Consider the following 12,819-nt stretch of genomic DNA (forward strand, 5'->3'; position numbering starts at 1 on the left):
TGGTGGTTCCTCGATAACACTGACAAAAGTACATTTTACAAGATTCTCAGGGGTCCAAGCAGATTCACTGTGTGCCCTTGACAAGAACTTCAAGAAAACAAAAGCACTTAAAACTTTAAACTTTCTAAATTTCCCAGCCTTTCCCAGACTTGCTCCAGGGGAAACATGTTTCCTCCTCAGTGCCCAGGCTTGTCAAATGGAGGTCAAAGTGAAGAGTAAATAAGTGAATAAATACCTAGCTGAGCCCCATGTGAGATTTTAGGCCTTGTCAGACACTGTTTTTTGGAGGCCCAGTTTAATCAAGGATGTGTGTGTATGCTTGTGTCTGCTTGCGAGAGCTTTCAGAAGGAGTAACCTGACCCCCCCCAGCTTTGCCCTGTGAGCCTGTACTGCAGAGGCTATAATTAGAGATACAGACAGCAGCTGGTGTTAACATTGGACTGGACTGCTTTAAATGTAGGGCACACAGAGAGGGCACAACACACACAAACACACGTGTTCTTTCTTCTGTAAGATGTATCACAAAAAGTTAGGCCAACACTGTATGTTGAGTCTTTTTGGATCGGGTGGGGGGTCATTCGTAACTGAGGAGGAAAAGTGGGCTATCCACCAACTGGAAGGTTGGTGGTTCAATTATGGACTCTCTAGTCTGCATACTGAAGACAGGACTTTAGCTTAAACTCAGCTTTATTGCCAAAAACTGTAACAGCATAGAGGGAGATCACAGCAAGAGACAGAGGGAAACTAAAGGCTTAAATACACACAAGGTAATCAGGGAAATGGAACACACCAGGGACACAGGTGAACTACATCAGACTAAGGAGACAGGCGAAGCAAAACTGAATAGAACGCACACAGGATGACAGACTATCAAATTAAGACAAGAAATAAACATAGACAGAGACCCAGACTCCAAATATACAAATTTGCCACACAGGGAGGAGTAAACAAACAGACAGGAGACAAGATTCACCAGACAGCCACAGAAACAGGGCACAGAGAGCAGACACGGAGACACGACTGGAGAAGCAGACTGAGTCCAGTGGAAATGACTGACAAATGAGACAAGGACAGACACGTGAACATAGCCTGCCAAAGTAAAGCAGGAAATAACCGAACAAGGAAACAGAAATGCAGACTTGACACCGAGAAAAAGGTAAACAAATACTGAGCTGGAGACCAGACACAGACAGACAGAGAAACCAACACAGAGGCCAAACTGACGCGCAGAGATGAGACCAAGATAGACAAAAGAGAACTAACTAAATCAAACAAGGAACTTAGGACTAGGAATATAAATACAAAAACTCAGGTACTAGGGAAATTGAACACGATACTTGATTCACAAGAGCTTGAAAATCAGTTAGTTTTTAAAACTCCAAGAGTATGAATCCCGAGTCCATAACAAAACTTCAGAGTTCAAACTCTGGGACTAATTTCTACCACTTTACAAACAGCATAGAGGGAGATCACAGCATCATGAAAAAATATTACTCAGTTTATAAAAAAAATTTCCACACAAATTATTCTGCAATCCCAACCCCCCCCCCCCCCCCAAAAAAAAAAGTTGGGGCGCTGTGTAAATAAAAACAGAATGCAATGATTTACAAATCTAATAAAGTTATGTGTTATTGACAAACGAACATAAAAAACAAATGTTATCAACAAAAAATCACATCTAAATGGAACATTTTACTTTCCATGGGATGGGTGCTAATAAACGCTGGAAAAGTAGGGAGGACGAAAAGGAAACAGCCTGAGGAATATTTTGCAACTATAATTATCTTAACTATAAAATGAGCATCTTGGAGAGGCAAAGTTTCTTAGAAGTAAAGTCAGGCAGAGGTTCACCAATCTGCAAAAAAACTGCATCTGCAAATTATGGAAATAAAATTTCTGAACATAAAATTATGAAGACTTTCAGTATCCCATCATGTATAATATATATTATCATCAAAGATTTTGATAATCTAGATAAAAAATAAAAAATCCAAATATTGGAAGTCTCTGATCTTCCACAAACAGACATTGTGCATGGGATCACAAATCCAGGGTAAAGCTCTGTCATGCAAAGAAATGGAACACTGTTCTGTTGTCACATCTGGAAAGGCACCATCAATGCCAAAAGGTATATACAGGTTCTAGAGCAGTATATGCTCCAATCCACTTGATGTCCTTTTCAGGGAAGACCTTGCATATTTCAGCAAGACAATGCTAAACGGCATATTGCATCAATTCCAACAGCAAGTTTAGAAGAGTTCAGCTGTTGAACTAGTCTCCTTGCAGTCCAGACGTTTTATCAACCGAAAACATTTGGAACATTATGACATGAAGAATATGACAAAGACAACCCAGGACTGCTGAGCAGTTAGAATTCTAAAATCCAAAATTCCTCCCCAAGAAATCCAGCAGCTGGTTTTCCTTTTCCTGGAATTGGACTGTTTTTAAAAGCAGAGGGGATGCTGATGTGTGTTGCTGCCATTAAATTCAGAATAATCTGATTTTTTTTTTTCTTATAATGGTACACTTTGTCAGTTTAAATATTTTCAATGTTTTCTATGTTCCATTGTGAATAAAATTTGGCTTTATGGGATCATTCTGGGTTTTTTCGCCATTTTCCACAATGACAGAAACACAGTTTGAACTCAGGATAATAAATATTCAAGTATGTATCCTATCAGGTGCAGTTTGGGGGCACTGGTTAGCTGGCCTCTTATAAAGTTATGTTAGTAGTAATAGTAGTAGTAGTGTTACAGCACAAGCTTTGCTACTGCCTCTAGATCTAATTCATTCTCATCCCAAGACACGTCAAGAGACTTTTTAGTCATGTCTTGAGAAGATCATGTTTTGTGTCAGTGCCATTCTGCATCAGTGTTGTGTGTTAAAAATGACCCCTATCTTCAGAATTCAAAAATTAAACGGATCCTTTGTGTGATCATATGTGACAAGCTGAGAGTGACAGACCCATCTCACTGTGGTGTCGACGCACTGACACCGCAGGATACACCACCTTCCGTGTATATGAGGGACCTCAACAGCTTTGACAGGAAGCACAGTACCTGGAAAAAATCTTCCAGCGAATGCGGTTGGTCCGTTATCCTCCACCTGCAAACAGTGATGAAAACAGAGACAGGACTCTTGTGCTCTGCATATCTCAAACTACATTTTCGGGATCATATACCCACACCAAAACCTTTTTTTTTATTACTTGTTTACTGGTGAGCGTGTTGCAGCTTTAGTCCTGATTTTCCATTATTTCTTTGTGATCTCATTTGATTTTTCTCTCAGCTAGCTGTTTCGAGCACACACAAATGCACACCCGTGAGAGATGTACTGATGAAACCAAACACCCAAAGTAATTCTGATGAAACTAACAGCAATCAACAAGAATGGCGCTCATGTCTGCTCTACAGTACGTTGTGTCTGCCGGCGTCTGGCTTTGTGTGCCAGTCTGACAAAAAATACACAGATACATCTTGTTTTTGTATATTTGCAACTGTGACTCAGCATATTGAAGAGGTATGTGCGGAAAGTCCCCAGTGATGCAGTTGTATAACAATTCCAGTGGGTTTTAAGAGACTAACCATCACACTGACAAATTGAGGTCCTCTGTGACAGTGCATGGAGAGCTTTACTGATCCCTGGGCACTGGCACGAGTTCAGATCCTGGAGAGATATTCAGCCCTGCTGCTTCCTGTTCAGCACCTAGGACAGCGAACAAGGACAAGCTCCCACCTGAGGCCAGAAGACGCAGCTGGATGGGATGTGTCCAACAATCTGGTTCAGTGCCTCAGGTGAACAGTTAGAGCTGAGGTTCATAAATCTCAGTATGGGAGAGTATGAAGGCATTAGTGTGAACCTTACACAAGTTCTTGGATACCACTACTAGCATGATGCTAAATCTTACTTTTAAGACTTGAATTAAAGCTCAGTGAAAAAGATTACAGTTGATAAAGTTTTTTGTTTTTTTTTTAAATTTCAAGTTAAGTGATGTGGTACACAATGTCAAGAATTAAACAGCATGAAGGTGTACAGGGTGGGCCATTTATATGGATACACCGTAATAACATGGGAATGGTTGGTGATATTAAAGTCCTGTTTGTGGCACATTAGTACATGTGAGGGGGCAAACTCCTCAAGATGGGTGGTGACCATGGTGGCCATTTAGAAGTCGGCCATCTTGGATACAACTTTTGTTTTTTCAATAGGAAGAGGGCCATGTGACACATCAAACTTATTGGTAATGTCACAAGAAAAACAATGGTGTGCTTGATTTCAGCGTAACTTTATTCTTTCATGAGTTATTTACAAGTTTCTGACCACTTATAAAACACGTTCAATGTGCTGCCCATTGTGTTGGATTGTCAATGCAACCCTCTTCTCCCACTCTTCACATTCTTCATCAGTGGCTCATTCAGCAAGAGCCCACAACGTAGCACAAAATTATATCAAATTAAAGGTTTATTTAAGTTAATTTCAATGGACCAGACTCCATTAAAATTATTTTTTTTCACATTGTAACTTATATCAAAACGTTACATGTAATCAAATTACTTAAAATATACATTTGGGGCTTTTTTGTGTAGTTGCTTTCCCATAATTTAAAACGTATTTTTGAGGACATTTTTAGCTTTTACTGAAGAAGACAGGAAAGCTGAGAAAGAACACAGGGCAGAAGAGACAGAGGCAGATTTAAACTTGGGCCACTGCAACAACTTTATAGAAAATGGGCTGCTTTCTTTGTCATCTTTTATATACAGTCTGTATATGTTGTGCTTGTTAGCTCCTTACAGTGTTACCTAAATTAAACTTGAGGAAAGAATAATATATTTGTAAGGCCAAAAAGAACTAAATGTGTGCAAGACATTGTTGATCCAACATTTTGAGTTTGGATTTTCAAGTTCAGTTTACGATTGAATATTTTCTCTTGAATTCATAGTTTTCCAACCGTTCCTCAGTGTTTCCCATCTAATCCTGTGGTTTCAGTTTCCCTATGTTAAGTTTGTAGTTGCTGTTTCCACTTCCTGTCTTATTTTAATAGTTTGTAGCTGCCTGTGCCTTGTTTATAGTTTTACTTCCCTTCCCTTTGTCAACATTGATTTGGTTTAGTTATCCTAATGTTACCCAGCTATGTCTTGTATTTTCCTTTGCGTTTTTCCTCCCTAAATGTATCCATTCAATCCTTGGTCCCATTTCCTTTGGACCAGTGGTCTCCAACCTTTTTTGCGCCACGGACCGGCCTTTAAGGTGTCGTGGATAAATACAACAAAATAAAACCAGTACCAATAGCAAAAAAGAAGATTTATTCATAACACACGGGACAAGACCCAGGTAAACCGAGTTAACTATAAAAATGATTTTAAAAACATAACTATAAAAACCCTCAAAACCATCAATTTCACACCCGAGCTTCAACTCTTGCAGCCCAGCACCAAACGAGTCACGTACCGGTCCATGGCCCGGGCATTGGGGATCAGTGCTTTGGACTGTTTCAGCTAACATTTATTAAAGGTAGGCTTAAGTTTTTACCTCGCCTGCCTCTGATGAGAGTGCATTCAGGTCCTTATTCCTCCCAGTCTACATCTAAAGCTTTAATTTTCACATTGGAATTAATTATAAGCTAAATGAGGAACGCCATCAATTCTCTGGAAAAACATGTAATAACCCACAGGTACATGATGGAGTGTTACTTCACGTAATGAGCTGCTAAGTCGTCTTAACATGTCAAATTAAGATGTATATTAGACTGAATAAGATGTGATTTTAAATTACAAATTAATTTGGGGGCCGGATGCTTGCTCGTTCCATGTGCTTCCTTAGTAATACTGCCAGGGGGTACCAGTCACCTATTTTGGATGAGTAGATAGCTGCAGGCCTTTAAGCTGCAGAGGACAGCAAGGACACTGTTATTAAACAGATGTGAAGAACAGACCAGTCATACATCAACCGTATATGTCTGTCTTTCCATGCCTCTCCCTGCTCCTTCATTACTGCCTGACTTTTTCACCTACCCTCTTTCTTTTCTTCCTCTCCTCCCTCTTCTCACTTCTCCTCTCTGCCTTTGTAACTGTATGTCCTCCTTTCACCCTCACCTCTCCCTAGTCCTTTTCTTAGTCTCCTCTTCTCTCCTCCTGTCCCTTTGTTTGTCCAACCTGTTCTAGAGTTACACTTCTTCCATTCCTCATTCTTTCCCCCTCCATCCATCTTCCCTCTCTTTTCACATCCTGCACTTATCTATCTCTCCGTCCCTTGCTGTCTTTGTTTCTCTCACTCTCACCCCCCCCCCCCCCCCCACACACACACACACACACACACACATGAACACACAACTCTTCTTATTAAATTAGTAATAATGTCACCATGCTCCCTCCCAGGAGGCCAGTGTTATTGACTTCATTATGCAAATGTAAACCAGCCCAGAGCTATACTACTGATGGGATAAGACATGTACACACACACAAACACACACACGCTGTTTATAGGGCGAGTGTGCTGGCCAGGAAAAATTTCTTGCTGTTTCAGATAATTATGTCAACCAGTGGAGTTGATGTGTGAATTAGCATGAAATCTGCTAAATCCAAAAGGCCTGGGGCTTATGATATCAGTCTTGGAGTGACAATGTGTTAGTATTATACACAAGACTAGACTATGGAATAGAGTAGAATAGAATAGAATAAACATATGTGATTGTGTAAAAAATTGGCAATGTTCACATAAAACATATTAACTGTAATGCAGGCCAAGTTACCCAACAGGTATCTGAATGGCCCGTGACATGTTGGAGTTATTTTGGCTTTGTGGTTTGGCCAGGCAGCGACCGTCCTCTTATTCGGTCTCTGATCTGTTGAGCACGCAGTTCGTTCTATAGTAGTGGCACTGACTGATAAGAGTTGCCAAACCCTGCTGTGTCTTGATACAAGTTCACAGACCTGGAAACATACTGGAGTGTATACAGAAAACACACAGGCTCACATATGGGCACAAATACACACACACGTTCAGCCACAGTATTGGCAGACTTGGTCGGGACAGATGGAAAGACAGCAGAGAGCAGGGAGGAAGTGGAAATTAAAGTCACAGTGTCAGGATGAACAATTGGAGCTCAGGGACAAGCAATACATGCTGTTAAAGTATTCCACCTCAATTTTAATCAGTGGCACAGTTTTCCTATTTACAATTCTTCATTAATTACAGTTTGAACAAATAAAAATACAGTTTGTTTTTCTAACACCAAAATGTGTCACCATTGTTCGGATAGTACGTGCCGCTTTATACCGCTTCAGCTGATTTACTGAAATGCTTAGGTAGTTGTTTTGACTTCCATTGTTGCTTAATTAAAATTGCCTAAACATCTGTCTTGTTTATTTGATTTGAATCCAATATCCTATTGAGCCTCTCTGGCACTTCTTTGAAATTAAACCTCCACTTAACAAACCTTAAAGCCATAGTTTGTTACTTACCATGTAGCTGCAGCTCATTTGCTCAGCGTAAGCCCAAAGAATTCAAATAAGAGCAACTCATGATCTGAAATAAAGCTTAAATAAAACATTAGAAATCATAGAATTAATAACTGAATTAGCCAATATAAATATTTGTTGATTCGATGATATTTCTTGATGATGAATAGGCAATAAACTTTGTACACAGACTACTGACTTTAGCTTTCTGTCTTTATCTCATCATGACTGGATATTAGATGAAACAAGACAAACTGATAACATACCGCTTTGTTCCGCCTTTCTTTTGTTCATTTATGCATGCTGACAGCCTTGTCCAACTTGCTGCACTTTTTCTCATCATCTTCACCTTTTTGAATTCTCTCCAAGCTAAAGAGTTGTAAAATGTCATAACTGTAGTTGTTATCTAAATATGCACTATTGGCAGACGGTGATGAGTCGTATAGGATTTTTTTAAACCCATTCCTTTAGCAAAAGGAGGAATAAAAAACTCTCTTCACACACAAAAACGTATTACTGGCAAATTGTGCATTAATGATAAAAGTATTGCAGCAAATCTGTTTAATCTCCAGTAATGCATCACATTCTGTAAAATCATCAGTTTGTATTGTAACTGTTCCATGAGGACTGCATATCTCTAAAAAAAAATGTTTTAATGAGCTCAGGAACACAGGTATACACCTTAACTCTCAATATCTATACCAGGATTGAAAATATTAATGCAAAATGAAGGCGTTGTATTAGCAAGACAGCTGGTTTAACTTTGTACATTCAGTCAGCCAAGTGATATCTCAACCATGCTAATCATCAAAGTGCTGACTGAGCCTGCACCTATTCAAGTTGTCTGTTTCATTGAAGCAGACATGGAAATAGTTCCTCTCTCAATCATCAAGGTTTTCACTGCTAATGTGCAAAAGGACTTGTTAACGTTTTAACACCAGTCTAACTCTTCTACATCATGCACGCACGTTGGCAGAGGTTGTTACTGAGGAAAAACTTTTCTGTAACACTGATAACTCACAGAGGGCTTGTTTACTTGCAAATTCTAGCTCTGTTTCTACACAGAGCGGAGCGGCAGCTTTCCCAGTTCTCCATCAGTTTCCCGTGAGAGATGGTTTATCTATAATGACCAGAAAAGGCTATGTTTTCTGGAGATGCCCATCAAAATACTGGGCCCTTAAAGACTCCAGTGCAGTAGGAGCCAAGCTGACACAAACCTGCTTCCAGAGACAATATTCAAATGCAGCCACAAGAACACAGGAATTAAAAGGTTGAATGCAGCAAACAGTTAAGAAGTTTTGTTACAACACTATTTGAAATGATTGAGATCATGTTCATTTTGTAATGTTATAATTAATGTCTACTTTCAGATTTTACTGGTCAAGCACTGCTTGCCTTGCTTGCTCTAACTGAATGACACTGCTTTATAGAATATTTACACTTACTTAGAGCTTACTTCCTCCTATGCTTAGCGGCGCATCGGGCAGCTAACGGTCTCCATCGATGTCAGTCAGCGGTGACTGCTTCAGCTTCTGCCCAGGCGATGGATGGTTTTCAGATCATCCATAAACGTTTGACACCATGTGATCTTTGGTCAGCCTTGCTTTCGCTTGGTAGTGCACAGGAACCATGTAATGGCGATTTTTTGGCCAGGCGATAAGGGGGGTAGACGTAGCCAATGTCGTTGCAGAAAGGGGCTTCCGCTTTGCAGGCCATATTCTACGTCTACCCCCTTATCGCCTGGCCAAGGTTGCTCTTACATAGAATATTTACAGCCGGATACAAAAAACTGTTCTGTTGGTTTTATCATACTGGCTAGCTAACATTAGACCTGTCCAGCTCTAACCTGTTATCCAAATATGGCCTATCCCCACAACTCAACATGTTAATCTACAAACTATTTTTCTCAGGAGACTTTTTGAGTGGTCGTAATAAGGTTTATTATGACTCAGGTGTTACATTAATTGAGTTACTTTTTTCTGTTACTAGATAACACAGAGAAAACTAGAAAGAAAAGTGGTAAATCTATACATCCTTCTTTTAAATTAAGTTTATTAGTAAAACGATAATTTCCGTCCTGTATATTACCACTGTCATTTAGAGCATGTAAGCGCAGAATTCGCAATACTGTGCAAACTCATAGCCTCAAACATACGATAATGTGGTTCTCAGTATATTGTATAAAGGATGAGAAATCCTTTTTTCACCTGTAGTTCAGCCGAAACTGAACTACAGGTGAATAAAGTAAAAAATTGTTTAAAGAGCCAATTCGCTGACCAACTTACTGACCGTTTGTAAAAGGGGCCGATGCCATCTCACAGTTCACTGCCTCAGTTTTGGTTCAACAATGCAGAGCTCTTAGACTGACAAGAATATCTCTTTATTCATCTGTCTGGTTCCACAATTCAAAGGAAAAATGGAAATGACATTTTTACACAAGTTTAAAGCACACAAAGCTTCAATTTCTTCAAAATATTCTGCATTTAAAACAACTGAAACCAGGCAGACTCATCAATTTCAATAAGATTGTACTTCTGATAGAGACTTTGGAGTGACTGTGTTATTTAGCGCCAGATTGTGCCAGAGACTGACTGACTGACTAGCTGTGCTTCCATCTGCTTGTTACTCAGCAGTGTCTGACTAACTGACTGACTGACTTATATAGAGCATCAAATGATATAAAAACAGCTATTAGACACAGCTATTCGCAAAGATTATGCTTTTGATTCCGCCTGTCTGGTCAGAAGGCATTAGAAATGAGGAGCTGCACACCAGACACCTCATGCATTTTTAACCAATCAATATCCTCTGTTCTACATCTCTTTTTCCTTCTCTATTGCTCAATTTTTCTTTGCCTCTCTCTGTCTGCCCTTTGCTTCCTTTACTCGCTGACGTTCATGCTGCTGCTTTATGCTGTGATTATTTTTCTCTCTCTCATCTCGCTCTGTTTGTTCTCTCTCTCCATCACTTGCCACAATATCGCTCTCAAGCCAGCTTCTTGTCTTTTCTTTGCTCTGTCTCATTTGCCTTTTGTTTTTCTTTGCTCCAATCACCACGATCTCTCTGTCTTCATATTCCCATCCAATTTCTTTATTATACATTATTAAAGACGTGATTCATTTTGGAAATTACCTGACCTTGGATTTGACTTATTCAGTAGCCTTTCTTTCTTTCTTTCTTTCTTTCTTTCTTTCTTTCTTTCTTTCTTTCTTTCTTTCTTTCTTTCTTTCTTTCTTTCTCGCTTGCTTGCTTGCTTGCTTGCTTGCTTGCTTGCTTGCTTTCTTCATTATTTAGACAATATTCCTAAACTGGGGAATATTCAAACTGGGTTCTAAGCATGCTTAAAAGAATCTAGGACACAAATCCTACCATGAATCCACATGGTAGGATTTGTAAAGAATTTATTCGTAAATCGGGGTGGAAAATAAGTATTTGGTCAATAACAAAAATACAACTCAATACTTTGTAACATAACCTTTGTTGGCAATAACAGAGGTCAAACGTTTACTATAGGTCTTTACCAGGTTTGCGCACACAGTAGCTGGTATTTTGGCCCATTCCTCCATGCAGATCTTCTCGAGAGCAGTGATGTTTTGGGGCTGTCGCCGAGCAACACGGACTTTCAACTCCCACCACAGATTTTCTATGGGGTTGAGGTCTGGAGACTGGCTAGGCCACTCCAGGACTTTCAAATGCTTCTTACGGAGCCACTCCTTTGTTGCCCGGGCGGTGTGTTTTGGATCATTGTCATGTTGGAAGACCCAGCCTCGTTTCATCTTCAAAGTTCTCACTGATGGAAGGAGGTTTTGGCTCAAAATCTCACGATACATGGCCCCATTCATTCTGTCCTTAACACGGATCAGTCGTCCTGTCCCCTTGGCAGAAAAACAGCCCCATAGCATGATGTTTCCACCCCCATGCTTCACAGTAGGTATGGTGTTCTTGGGATGCAACTCAGTATTCTTCTTCCTCCAAACACGACGAGTTGAGTTTATACCAAAAAGTTCTACTTTGGTTTCATCTGACCACATGACATTCTCCCAATCCTCTGCTGTATCATCCATGTGCTCTCTGGCAAACTTCAGACGGGCCTGGACATGCACTGGCTTCAGCAGCGGAACACGTCTGGCACTGCGGGATTTGATTCCCTGCCATTGTAGTGTGTTACTGATGGTGACCTTTGTTACTTTGGTCCCAGCTCTCTGCAGGTCATTCACCAGGTCCCCCCGTGTGGTTCTGGGATCTTTGCTCACCGTTCTCATGATCATTTTGACCCCACGGGATGAGATCTTGCGTGGAGCCCCAGATCGAGGGAGATTATCAGTGGTCTTGTATGTCTTCCATTTTCTGATGATTGCTCCCACAGTTGATTTTTTCACACCAAGCTGCTTGCCTATTGTAGATTCACTCTTCCCAGTCTGGTGCAGGTCTACAATACTTTTCCTGGTGTCCTTCGAAAGCTCTTTGGTCTTGGCATGGCGGAGTTTGGAGTCTGACTGTTTGAGGCTGTGGACAGGTGTCTTTTATACAGATGATGAGTTCAACGAGTGGGGGACAGAAAAGCTTCTTACAGAAGACGTTACAGGTCTGTGAGAGCCAGAGATTTTCCTTGTTTGAGGTGACCAAATACTTATTTTCCACCCTGATTTACGAATAGATTCTTTACAAATCCTACCATGTGAATTCATGGATTTTTTTTTCACATTCTGTCTCTCACAGTTGAAGTGTACCTCTGGTGCAAATTACTGACCTCTGTCATCATTTTAAGTGGGGGAACTTGCACAATCGGTGGCTGACAAAATACTTTTTTGCCCCACTGTAACTCCTAATGCTCCTGTTTCCTCTGGGACAACTTTGGACTTTACATTCCACATCTGCTCTGTTTTCTTCTGCTCCTTCCTTCTCATGTTACTGTCCACCAGGACTGTATAGAAACCCATCAGATGCTTTATTAGTACACCTTGCAAGTCCTGGGTTGAACCCTCCTTTTTTTGCCTTCAAACTCTGTTAATTCATTCTTAATGAGGCACAAACTCAGAAAGGTGTTGGACATTTAGAATCATGTCATTCATCCATGATGTGAATCTCACATTCCACCAAATCCTAAAGGTGCTCTACTGAATTGAGATCTGATGACTGTGGAAGCCATTTCACTACAGTGACCTCACTGTCATGTCAAGAAATCAGCTTGAAATTATTATACTTTAACATGGGGCATGGCTTTTTACATGTGCTTACAAGTACGATGCTCAGTTGTTTCTAAGGGGCCCAAACTGTTCCCCAATACCATTACCCAACCACTAGCCTGAACTGATGACATAAGGTCCATGTTTTCACATTGTTCATGCTAAATCGTGACTCT

The sequence above is a fragment of the Mchenga conophoros genome, linkage group LG15 (assembly GCF_057382185.1).
Source record: "Mchenga conophoros isolate Kocher_MC1m ecotype Shallow Benthic linkage group LG15, M_conophoros_male_GT1.1, whole genome shotgun sequence".
In the NCBI taxonomy this organism is placed as follows: Eukaryota; Metazoa; Chordata; class Actinopteri; order Cichliformes; family Cichlidae; genus Mchenga; species Mchenga conophoros.